The 13,629-nt window shown below is 41.2% G+C and overlaps 1 protein-coding gene across 4 annotated transcripts in view; it reads right to left on the bottom strand.

The window, feature by feature from the left end:
* CSMD3 (CUB and Sushi multiple domains 3) overlaps window positions 1-13,629 on the bottom strand; it is a 568,382-nt gene that overhangs the window by 322,334 nt on the left and 232,419 nt on the right. The window lies entirely within an intron of this gene.

The following is a 13,629-nucleotide window of genomic DNA, read 5'->3' as shown; positions in this document are numbered from 1 at the left end:
ATAAAGTTGTCAATAAAATAACAATGAAGATTTCCCCCTGATCTGCACTTCTTCCCCTTCTTGCCCATGCATGCACACTTGCATCCTTAACAAATGTGTATGGGCAGAACAAATATTATGTGTATTCAAACACATAACCCTGCCATTAGATTGGAGTGCCCATATTTACAGATAGCACTTGGGAACCACTGAAGTTTTATGCATGCGCTTCAGACAGTGAAGTTTTGATTGAGATTGCTTCTTTAAACGTATCCAAGCAATCCCTTTCTTAACAGAGGCAACTGTGTGTACATTTATCTTCAGAGGATTGTAGTAAGTGGAAAGATAAATGCATAACTTTTTAAGGATAACAGGCGAATGTTTATGCCTAGAGTGCCACTGGTAGATGGAGTGTGTATGTGTGGCTGTGCACATGCATGCATGCAAAATTAGTGCACTCCATAGGTATGTAAAATTATGAGAAGATTTAACTAAACTGAGCAGTTTCTAAAGAGGATGGTAAATAATCTGGCATTGTAAACTGGAACACTGCAGTATCTCAAAGAAGTTGAAGTAGAAAACCCAGAATCTTCTAAGAACATAAAACGGCATCTCCAAAGAATAAATTTTAAACTTTTACTGTAGTTTCTTTCCATGCCTTCTCAGCTAACTTTCTCCCTCCACCTCAAGTCATTTGCTTACTAAAACACACAACATTTCCCAGAAAGTTCAGCAGCAAGTAATAACATGCCCATAGTTGAAATATAAGGAAACAGCTGGAACTCCCTATCAGATATAAATTATTTTTGTTTATTTTTCTTTTGGAAGCTGGATCGTTTATAGAAAGTAAGAAGCAGAGAGCTGATAGCTAAGATATCCTGCTCCTGGTGGCTTATTGCTGACATATGTTATTTCCTAGTCCAAAAAACTGCAGGAAGAGACATTGTTCTGCCCTCACAGGGTTCATTTAATTAGTGATAGAAAATCAGTGTATAAGTATTAGGTAGAAGGAATATTAATGTTGCCCCTTTAAGAAAAGGTAGCGCCTTTTCCCTTTCCAGATCTCAAGACAGGCTGGGAAATGGAGGCACAGTAATATTTTAGTTTCTATTGGCTCTGCCCAGAGTGGGGGAAACCTCCCTCTCTCCTTTGCAACCTAGTTCAGTTTGCAAGCTCAGGAAGAGAGGCAAACGTGCTTGTTCTTACAAAGACTCCATAGAGAACTTTATTATAAAGAGCTTCCTAACCACATTTCTTCAGAGCCAAAAGGACAGCCTACTGGAATGTGAGTCCATGTGCCTGGTGAACTTCAATAAAATACATGTTTAAGATCTTTGTGGAGTTTTGTTGAATACTATCCAGATTGAGAGAGAAGTCTCAGGACGGAAGAGGCATCGATCTGTTAGAAATCACACACACTCAAAAAAGAAAAAGGAAGATAAACTATAAGACACAAAGAGGTCATCGAGCCTTTGAAGTTCATCAGAACCCGTTATGAGACTGGAAGTTAATCAGCAAACAAAACCCAAAATGTAGAAAAAGGGCAAAAGGGGTGTTAGTAGGCAAAAGGAAAAGGCCTTCATTTAAAGCAGCTAGGAGCAAGCTGTTTGTAATAATTTTTCAATAGGGAAAAGATGCAGGTCTTTATGTGTCTATTCAGGAGCGCATCATAGTGTTCAATGACACTATACCTGAAAGTAAATCCCAGTGGTATTTATCAAGGCAAGCATAATTGAGGAGCTGGAGAAGGGATGAGGGCTCATGGATACTTTGGGGGAGACATGGGGGTTCACAGCAAATTAGAGGCGGGGATTCATGAAAACTGCAATTTCTTAAAAGTGCAGCAGGCTTTGAAAGGGCATAGAATTGGGATCGGAAATGAAAAATAACTGAGAAATGAAAATAACTGAAAATAACTTCATTTGGAAATGAAAATAACTGAGCTATTATCTGACATTAACTGACATCTAATCTAAATTAGAAACACTTTGGTTAACTGAAGCCTGGAAAGTGATTCACTCATCACTAAGGGCATGCAGTGGTGACCATGGGCATTTATTTATTTCACAAAATTTATATACCATTTGATTATAATAAAACCTCAAAGCAATTTACAAAAAGAGTAATAGAATATTATTATCAGTAAAAAAAAAAACTTTTTTAAAACATAAAATAATAAACTAAAAACCAGATTAAAACACATGCCTGAACAGGCTTGTGTTTAGTCATATCACAGTCTCTTATTGCACAGATTGTGTGTGTTTGTGGTTGTTTGAGCTCCTAGGAAGAAAATCAGGATGGAAATAAAAAAATACAAAACAAATTAAGAAATATTCAAATTAAGATATAACAGCAAAGCACTCCTATCTGACAACATGAAAAAAGTAAAATAATGTTTTTACTCTGCAGTTTCCAGGGCAATTATTTTTAACAACCTCCATTACATTTCATTTTCCTTTTAATGTTTGGGGATAACAGTGAAATTGACTGTAAATTCAGTTTGGCACTTAACTATACACCCTTTGAACATCGCTATACACATTAGAATGTAGTATGGGGATATGATTGATTTTCATAACAATTTCTCAGATACTGGCTGTTATTGTGAACACAGTAAAAGAAATAGATTATGGTATAATTCTGCAGAGCAATTTCGTGCCACATCTAATGTGCAAGTCCCATTTCTTAGTAATGTTCAACGAGATAAATTTGCACAACTATTTCAAGTTGACTTCCTGGAATTGAAATACAGCTTAGTTCAGTTTTCCTTTCCTTCTGTTTTGATTAAAAATCAAACAGAACAGATATAAGGAAAAGATTAATGTGACTGAATAGTTGATTTAAAAAGTCAAGCAGTAAAAAGAGTGAAAAAAGCAAATTTCCATTAATCCTTCTTTACCAATTGAATATGTGTTGTGTATTTAGAGAAATTGTGTCCTCCCTAAAAGAGGGCATGTGTTGAGGTGAGACCTGGAGACTGACCTCCTGTGTTGTGGGTGGGTGAGATTGGATAGCCACAACACCCGATTGGTAGGTCCCTCGTTGTTGGGTTCAATCTGACCAATGGGGCACAGTCTAAATGGATCGAGTGACCTATATATACCCATGCACGTGACTCAAAGCTTCCTCTTTTGGCTCGAGCATTCGGAACAAGCTAACAGTGTGTCCTCTGTTCAGCCGAGAGACTTACCTTCGACGGATCATCTCGGCGATTTCTTTCCGTTTTTTATTCCCCCTTTTCATTGCCTTTGATTGTTCCTTTTTGAGTTGTCCTCTACTCCTTCCCTTTCCCTTCCTTCTAGTGTGGCTTTGCCCCTCTGGGACTCCAACCCCCAGGCGCTCCCATTGTGGAGCTTGTCGCTGCCGGTTTATTGCTCCCTCACATTGCAGCGGCTGGTGTTCTGGCTTCAGAAGCAGCCTTGTGCTTAATACGTGACTTTGGGCAATTGTAATTGTCGCTCTATTAGTGCTTGTTAGGTCCTTTATTGGTTTCATTGCAGTGAGAGTTCCCTCTCCTTGCCTTGATTGTGCCCCTTTTGTTTTAGCTTTGTCGGGTATTTGTTAAGGGTGGGGGGAAAACCCTGTTTCATTCCGGCCGCCATTTTAGGTCACAGGGATAGGTTCCTGACTAGTTTTTGGCGGGAGCACCATTTTGCCTTGGCAGGAGCGCCATCTTGTTGAGGTGGGAGCGCCATTTCAAGGCCTGGGACCTTTTGTGTGATTGTAATTAGTACTCCTATGCAAGAAGAAAGGATCCTGATGCCTATTAAAAGTAACCCCAGTCCTGCTTTCCCTTCTAAGAGGGTCATTAGAGGTCCCTCTCAGTCACTGCATTCTGTGCCACCTCCTGTGGTTCATCAGCTTACGCAGGAGCAGAAAGGAGCCTCTCCTCAAGCAGCCTGGGATGTTACATGATGGCTTATTGATCCTAGCTCGCACTCCCATTAAGTTTCCTGCCTTGAGGGCATGGCTGCGCATCTACTCCAATTTGGTAGCTGCTTCATATTTGTGGCTGGGATTTTCAGAGGGCTTTCGTATTCCAGTGGTGTTCCTGCCCAAGGCCACAAAAGTTGAAAATCAAGAATCAGTGAGATAGATGCCTGATACAGCCAGGAAAAGGATCAGGAAGGAATTAGCATTGGGAAGGATGGCTGGGCCATTTGAGTGTCTTCCTTACCCGGATTTGCACCTTTCCCCTTTGGGCGTGGTGCCTAAAAAGGCCCCTGGGGAATTTCGCTTAATTCACAATTTATCTTACCCACAGAGTTCATCAGTAAATGATGCTATCCCTCCTGGGTTGTGTTCTGTCAAGGAAGCCACCTTTGACCAAGCGGTCAAGTTGATCAGGAGCTTTGGGAAGGGTGCACTTTTGGCAAAGTGTGATGTGGAATCTGCTTTCCGCTTACCTCCTGTTCATCCACGATATTAAGTAGCTTGGCCTCCAGTTGGATGTAGCTTATTATGTGAATAAAGCCACGCTGATAGGCTGCTCTATATCTTGTGCAGCTTTTGAAGCCTTCAGTACATTTTTGGACAGGGCCTTGCGTACCAAGACAGGTTTAAGGGGCGTGACCCATTACCTCGATGACATTTTACTAAGTTCTGCAGCCAATTCTGACAAATGCTTGCTATTACTGCATGCATTTAACGACCTAACTAGGGAGTTGGATGTTCCCTTGGTGGCTGATAAAACTGAAGGTTGTCTTATCTTAGAATCCAGTTGGATACTGTGGCACAAACTTTCTCTCTGCCTGAAGGAAAACTGGTGGCCCTGTGTGACATCATTATGGAATTTTTGCCAAGGAAAAGGTTACCTTGAGGCAGATTCAGTCCCTGTTGGGCCATTTCAATTTTGCATGCAGTGTGGTTGCCCCTGGTCACCCTTTTTACGCACCTTAACAAGACTCTCTGCAGGCCTGTGGTCACCCCATCATCGGGTGTGCACCCAGTAAGGTCAGAGAAGACCTCAAGATGTGGCTTGAATTCCTGAGGGAGTTCAATGGTGTGTCCTTGTGGCAGGATACTTTGAATCTGCAATTTGATTTCCAGATCCATTCAGAAGCTGCTGGATCCTTGGGTTTTGGGCTTTATTTCCGTGGCCGTTGGTGCGCTCAGCGGTGGCCTGAGCACTGACAGGGTACAGCCATTACCCGTGATTTAACGTTTATTGAGTTTTTCCCCATTGTTGTAGCAGTGCACATCTGGACCATGGAGTTCAAGGACTGGCGGGTCTGTCCAATAATCAGGCCGTGGTGAGCGTTTTGGCAAGGCAGTCATCAAGCTCCAGCAGAGTCTCTGCCCTATTGCGCATGTTTGTGCTGCGGTGCCTCAGGTTTAATATTGTGTTTTCTGCCCATTTTATTGCCGGCGCTAATAATGATATTGCTGATGCCCCATCCCGTTTTCAGATGGAGCGCTTCAGATCCCTGGCTCCGGATGCCCAGAAGCTTCGGGAATATTCCCCAGTTCAGCTTTGGAACCTTGGCAGCAGCTAGTCCTTCAGGGAGTAGTAGCTTCTGTTTCTCCTTCCACATTGAGGTCTTATAAGAAGGCATGGATGGACTTTTTAGCTTTCAGAGCACAGCATTGGACAATCGACAGTACAGTGTCGCCACCCACAAATCAGGTGTTGCAATATTTGGCTCACCTGCGGTATATGTGTCGTGCTGTGAAGTCCATCAGAATTCAGTCTTCTGCCATTTCATTTTCTGCCATTTCATTTATTCTAGAGTTCCTTGTGCAAAGTTGGTAGTGCGCAAGACTCTTGTAGGTTGGGCCAGGTTGCAACCACCAAAGTCGCTAGGTAGGAGGCCAGTCACATTTGACATTTTTATTCTCGGTGTGCAGCAAGTTAAGACTTGTCTGCTGGTCTACTTATGAGGTTAGGCACTTTGCAACAGCTTTTTCAATAGCATTTTTTGGTGCAATGCGTGTGGGCGAAACAGTGCTGGAGCCAGCACAGGGAAGGGTTCCCAGGGGCTTGCATTTGCAGGATGTTCAGCTTTCTGATGCTGAGCTGGGGCTCACTATTTGAAATTCCATAATGGACCAGTTGGGCAGAGGCGCCTTGATGCAGCCGCCTGCCACTGGTAAGCCCGGTCCTTGTCCAGAGAAAGATGCCAAGAGATATTTGTCACTTCACCTGCCTGGAGATGGTCCCTTCCTGGTTCACGAAGATGGGTCCTGCTAAAGAGGCATCATTTGCTGCAGTAATGCGTAAGGTGCTTGCAGCGTGTGGCCTGCTGGCCAGTGAGTTTCCACCTCATTCTTTCTGCATTGGGCAGCTACTACCACTGTGCACTAGGGCCTGTCCATTGACAGGATTAAGGATCTGGGCTGCTTGAAATCTGATGCACACAGGGGTTATGTTCAGATGCGGTGCTGAGATGAAGTTATTAATGTTGTTTTGTTCATTCCTAGGTCTGCCTGCCCTGCACATCTGGATAGGCACAGCATTGTCCACTGGGCCAGCAGGAGGGCAGCGGAATCTGGATTTGGACGCAGGCTCGGACTTCCCAACCATGTGCACATCTCCTGGGTGTCCAGATGAGGAATGCCTTGGGAGGAGCTTCTCCCAAGCGGTACGCAGGTTAAGAATGGACCTCCAGAATGAATTAAGTTCTTAATCCGAGGTACCACTGTATATATATTTACAGTGGTACCTCTGGTTACAAACTTAATTCATTCTGGAGGTCCGTTCTTAACCTGGAACCATTCTTAACCTGAAGAACCACTTTAGCTAATGGGGCCTCCCGCTGCCGCACAATTTCTGTTCTCATCCTGAGGTAAAGTTCTTAACCCGAGGTACTACTTCTGGGTTAGCAGAATCTGTAACCCAAAGTGTTTGTAACCTGAGGTGTTTGTAACCCGAGGTACCACTGTAGTAAATGTGCACTTTAAAAAAGAGGAAGGGGGCATAAAGAAAACCACAACAGAAAAGGTGAAGTGAAACAAGTGAGTTCAGACTATACAACAACATTGTATTGGGGGGAAAAAACCTATTGTGTTAGTGCCAAACGGAGTGCTTGTTTTCCCACCTAGCCCATTCAGACTCTAAAGCCTTTGCACCTGCCCCTCACCTGACCCCACCCAAGCCCGACTAATCAAGCCGACTAATAAGTAGCGGTTGGCAAACATTTCTACTGATGCATTTTATTTTCCATAAATACTTATAATAACGAGTTGCTGGGGTTCATGAGCATTAGAGAGCTAATGTGTTCCTGTTCTGCTTATGTTCCATAGACATTTGGTTAACCACTGTGATCCAGAAGCTAGGCCAGATAGGCTCTGTTCCAGCAGCTCTGTTCTTATGTTCTTAATCATGCATAAGTATTATTTGAGTGTGTTTTGAGATGCATGTGTTTGCATACAACAAAAATTGTTTGAAATGTCATGCCCTTTCAAATGCTGTACCTTAATTACACTAACATTAGCTAGTCTGCAGATTTTCAGTTTGGTAGGGTTGAGCGTGTTCCAATCTTGTACTGATTTCTTCCAGAAAATAGAAAGCTGTCATTTATATAGACAAGGGTTTTCTGTAGCTAAATATGTCCCATTGAAAAGATAAATTACATTACTGATCCAGTATTATTCAAAATAACTTTCGGTCATCATTGCCTGGTAAAAGGTAAAGGTAAAGGTACCCCTGCCCGTACGGGCCAGTCTTGTCCGACTCTAGGGTCGGGGGCCAGCGCTGTCCGGAGACACTTCCGGGTCACGTGGCCAGCGTGACGAAGCTGCTCTGGTGAGCCAGCACCAGCACAGCACACGGAAACACCGTTTACCTTCCCGCTATAAAGCGGTACCTATTTATCTACTTGCACTTAGGGGTGCTTTCGAACTGCTAGGTGGGCAGGAGCTGGGACCGAAAGACGGGAGCTCACCCCGCCGCTGGGATTCGAACCGCTGACTATACGATCGGCAAGTCCTAGGCACTGAGGTTTTACCCACAGCGCCACCCGCGTCCCCTCATTGCCTGGTAGTTTTGTCATTAATTTGATTGTCCATTCAAACTTTTCCACAGTTAGCTCAAAATATTTTATTTTCACTTTTAATCTGTTTGTATTAACCCACTTAATTTACCAGTTTCAACCTGACAAATAGCCACTCCACTCTGTTTCGTGGAAGTTTCTGAACAAGCACTACAATCTTATAATGCCTCCCAGTAGGGTTTACAAAGTGAAGTAACCCATTATTAAACTGGGTTACGCTTTTGAAGTCCTATATACATCTCCTCAGAAAATCTTTCAGTATGCATTTAGTACTGTCGATATTAAGTTGATATGTTGCTGATATTACATTTCAAAACATTTTTTTTAATTCCTATGATGTAAGCCTTCCACCCTTTTGAATGATTTCTCTTTTCAAAGTATTCAGATTCTAAAGGTTAAGAACATAAGAAGAGCCTGCTGGATTAAGCCAATGGCCCTTCTAGTCCAGCATTCTGTTCTTGCAATGGGCAATCAGGTGTCCATGGGAAGCCAACAAGGACTTAAGCAACACAGCACTCTCCCATTTTTTTTATTCCCAGCAACTAGTAGTATTCAGAGGTTTGTTGTCTCTGACAGTAGAGGCAGAACAAAGGTGTTTTGGGCAGTAGCTTCTGCTCGCTTTCTCCTCCAAGAATTTGTCTAATCCCCCTTTAAAACTGTCCAAATTGGTGGCCACCACTACATCTTGTGAGAGAGAATTCCATAGCTTAACTATGCCATTAGGCCATTGTTTTACCTGTGCTGAATCTTTCGAGATCCAGCTTCACTGGAAGTTCCTGGGTTCTGGTGTTATGGGAGAAACTATCCACTTTCTGAGAGCCAGTGTGGTGTAGTGGTTAAAAGCAGTGGACTCGTAATCTGGTGAACCGGGTTTGATTCCCCGCTCCTCCACATGCAGCTGCTGGGTGACCTTGGGCTAGTCACTTGGGTGACACTTTTCGCAGACCTTGGGCTAGTCTCTCAGCCTCACTCACCTCACAGAGTGTTTGTTGTGGGGGAGGAAGGCTGCTTTAAGACTCCTTAGGGTAGTGCTAAAGTGGGATATCAAATCCAAACTCCTCCTTCTCCTCCTCTTCTTCTTTCTCCACAACAATGCATAATTGTATGCTCCTCTTTCATGTCTACTCTTATTTACCTTTCCTCTAAACTAAGAAGCCCCAGATGTTGTAACTTTTCCTCATAGGGGCGGTTCCTTCATCCCCAAATCATTTGGGTTGCCTTTTTCATAACGTCTTCCAGATCTACAGCTTCCTTTTTGAGCAATAACTGTACAAAGCATTCCAAGGGTGGTTGCACCATAGATTTCTATAATGGCATTACTATATCGACACTTTTATTTTCAATTCTTTTCTTAGTGATCCATAGCACAGAATTATCCCTTTTAACAGCTGTCACACACTAGGTTTACATTTCTGGTCAGTGCATTACTTGACACTTGTTTACATCAAATTGTATTTCCCATTTTACTGCCCATTCACTCAGTTTGGAGAGATGCTTTTGGAGCTTTTCACAGTCCCCCTTTTTAACCACCCTAAACAATTTGGTATCATCAGCAAACTTGGCTGCCACACTGCTCACCCATTGCCCCTTGTTAATTTATGTACAAGTGAAAAAGTACAGGTCCCAATGCTAATTCTTGGGGGCTCCACTGTCTACATCCCTCCATTCTGAGGAACAATTACTCATGCACAAGGGTACTGCTTCTCTTTTCCCATGACTGCTATGTTTACTTAGGAGTCTTTGGTGAGGTACTTTGTCAAAAGTTTTTTTCAAAGCCAAGTACACAATGTTGGCTGGATCACCTTTATCTATGTGCTTGGTGACACTCTCAAAGAACTCTTAACAGGTCAGTGAGACAGGGAAGTCATACCGCTTTTGCTTCAGCAAGACTTGTTCTTCCATTTGCTTGGCAATTCTATATTTTACAACACTTCCCACCAGTTTTCCCAGAAGAGATGTTAATCTGCCATCATACAAAGATTCATCTGCCTCCCTAGCCAGTCTCCTGCTATTATTTTATTTATTTATTGGTCACTATGCATTTAGCAACGTGCTCTTTTTTATCATCCTTTGTTGACTGCTTGCATCTGTTTTTATTTTCCAGAGTATGTGTTCCTTTTGCTCTAATTTGGACAACACTTCCATTTCCTAAAGGAAGACTTTTTGCCTCTGATAGCTTCTAACAGCATTGTGTGAATGTTTTGCTTGGAAAAGAATACTCTGGTTGCATACACACCATACATTCAGGGCACTCTCCCCCTTCCAAGAATCTTGGGAACTTTAGTTTACCCTTCAAAGAGCTACAATTCCCAGTACCCTTAACAAATTAGTTTCCAGGATTCTTGGAGGGGTGTGTATGCTTTGAATCTATGGTTTGCATGCATCCTCTTTTACCAGAAAGTTGCAACAAGCAAGGTGATGTTATCTTCCTTACAGAAGTGGCATTTCACAAGCGCCTGTATATACTATGCAGAAATATTAGCTCTAAATGCTGCAAAGCAAAACTGGCCAAAGACAATCACACACTTCAAATGCTGGCATGCCTGTTTTCTGGAAGCATACCCTTGTCCCCCGGGGGAGATGGTTTAAGGAAGTGAATGAGGCTAAAGGATCAAGGACACAGATGGGGGAAAGATATGGCATGGCAGGTGAATGCAATCTGCATGTATGCCCTAGAATTCAGGAAGAACTTCAGCCCGCTCTTTTCCAGACTTGGAGAGGAGTCCAAAGGGGAGGTCATAGGTTTGTGGTATAAGAATGAGTCATGACAGGCATGGCCAAAGGCTTGGACTGACATATCCCTACCATTCCTATTTATATAATGTTCTGAGAGTGAATCAGCTGCTAATAATTAATTTTATCAATAACCTACCTTTTAAAACAATTAATTGTAAATATATTTGTATATTACCAAAACCCCAATACATGCATTTTAGCGGTCTTGTGTGAATTATGAAATAGCCCAGCTTACTATGAACCAAAACTACTTCCTGTTATTGAATAGGCAGATCCCTTTTAGTTCATTGTAATGATAAAATGAAAGAAGTCCCTACATCAAATAAACAAGTACATTTTACCTTTAAACCCTAAAGATAAAAATTAGCCTACTAATCAATCAAGTAAAGTCAATCTACCAATTAATCTAACAATTGAAATAATTATTTCTTGTAGCTCTATTTGTAGGCTACAGTCCAGTGAGAGTTGAAAGTACTTAAGCTCATTGAAATCAGTGGGCATAAACTCAAATAAGTCTGCAGCTGATTATGTCCATAATGTACTGTATTTCCTTTGAGGTTGAAGAATTGAATTTCTCAAGAGACTCATCACTGAAAGAATCCCTCAATTGTCTTGTAGTTTGATATATTATGAGCCTTATGGGCACCATTGCTCACACTGTCCATAGCGTTCATGTAAAATAATGTAATGGGCTATCGGTCTGATTCTGTAGTCCACTCTGATTCTTATTAGGCCTATCATGGGAGCCACATTTCGGACAGATAAAATACTTTCATAAGAACAGCTCTGCTCTGGAAAAAGGAAAGGGAACATCTACAGCACTCATTCCTCCCCCTAAACTCTTATCACCTAACAGGTTTCAGAAAACGCATCAGTAACTTTTTTTCACCATAATACGTGAACTTATCTGTAGCAGTCTAATATATGCTCATAAATAAACTTGAATTTGTAAATATTTTGTGAAATTTGCTACATGTGGGTTGACAAATTAAGGAAAACATTCAAAAGAAGCATAGAGTTTGCACAGGTAACATTTTCCAAAGCAGTAGCCATGCTACTCTCTTGCAACAAATATAGAGAGTCTTGTGGCACCTTTCAGATTTAGTCTTGTGACTAACAAATTTATTATAGCATAGCTTCAATCCACTTCATCAAATAAATGAACTGTTATCCTGAGTTGCAGACATAGATAAAGAGGATATTAATTTACATATTGGGGAATGCTAAATAGTGAGGTCAAAGGGAAAGGAAATGCAGAAAAGTACAGGTGGTGATAATTACACTTCAAACATTATTAATGATATTTTTTATGAATACTAGGATATAAATATTCTTATAAATTAATAAATAGTGGCCATTCACAAAAAATGTTTATGTATGTAACACAGAAATCCTGGCATTGGTAAATGAATTAATGCATTTAATGCAATTTAATGTAATGGATAAAAATCCACCTTGTTGATTCAACACATATGTAATAGCATTGAACCATTTAATGAATTGTAATTCAGTAGTTTCAAACTACATTCTCCCTTTGAAGTTTCTCTGTTCCAGTATGACCATCTTAGTCAGATACAGAATGTCCTGGGAATTTGCAACATTCTCCCACTCATTTTTCAATCCTGCCATTTCTGATGTCAAATATCTGTTAATTTTTTGCATAGAAATTAGCCTGTTTGTACTGTGCAGAATACAAAAGGGCACTGTAGGTGGATGATGGTAAATGAAGAAAAGGCAAGATATATGGACAAAGGCAAAGAACCCTGTGGAAGACCCAAATGCCAACCTGGTGACAACACTATTACAGGATCTAATAACATCATGCACCATATGAGGGGTTCAGAAAACAGAAAATTGAAAGATGGAATACATCCCTGCATAACACTTCAAGCATATGATTATCATGGCATGAAAGTTTATGCTATAATAAATTTATTCAACTTTGAAGTGTGACAAGACTCTTCCTTTGTTCTCCCGGTAAAAATCTGAAGCTTATACCGTACATATTTTGATTGATACATGTTTTCCACTCTATTTTAGCTTTATTCATCACTAATGAATATGAGACCCTTTCTAGTCAGTCAAGTGCTATGATTTACAGTGGGCTTGATTCCCAAATTCATTCCGCAGCTTAGAGGAAATCAATGTGCACGACTATATAAATATAGTAAACTAAAAAAACAAACTCATTCATGTCTTCATCGCAACTTGAAAATACTGTCAAGGGACGTACTTGCTTGCCTAAAAAGGCTTATAATTACTTCTCTGGATTTGTATCATTCTGAAATTACTGTATTTACTGTATTTTATACAAACAGAATAGACCCCTTTTTAAATTGTTTTTGAAGAATGGGCAGGAGTAGACAGTCTAGTATGCAACATGCTAATGATTATTCTGCAACACAGTTTTTCACATATGTGATATCCATGAAGAGCAGGTGCTGTTTCTATCATCAAGTCCTACTGATATAACAACAACAACAACAACAATAATAATAATTTATTATTTGTACCCCGCCCATCTGGCTGGGCCTCCCCAGCCACTCTGGGCGGCTTCCACAGAAACCAAAAATACACTAAAATCACACATTAAAAACTTCCCTGAACAGGGCTGCCTTAAGATGTCTTCTGAATGTCAGGTAATTGTTGATTGCTTTGACATCTGATGGGAGGGCGTTCCACAGGGTGGGCGCCACTACCGAGAATAATAACATGCCTCAGGGGGAAAAAAAAAGCTCTTGAACTAGATATTATGGGACCATGGTGTGCAAGGTAAACAAAATTCCTTTTGTGTCAGGAAGCGCTTACAGTTCCCTGGATATTATCCATTAAAGACAAAAATGTATTTACAAAAATGAGGGGTTATGAAAAAAGCATCATATTGCTAGAGTAGATATTAATACTTTCCCTGGCTTTTTATTTA

The sequence above is a fragment of the Podarcis tiliguerta genome (genome assembly GCF_965153285.1).
Source record: "Podarcis tiliguerta genome assembly, chromosome: 7".
Lineage (NCBI taxonomy): Eukaryota > Metazoa > Chordata > Lepidosauria > Squamata > Lacertidae > Podarcis > Podarcis tiliguerta.
The sequence above is the reverse complement of the archived record's forward strand: the minus strand, read 5'-3'. Positions and strand labels throughout refer to the sequence as shown.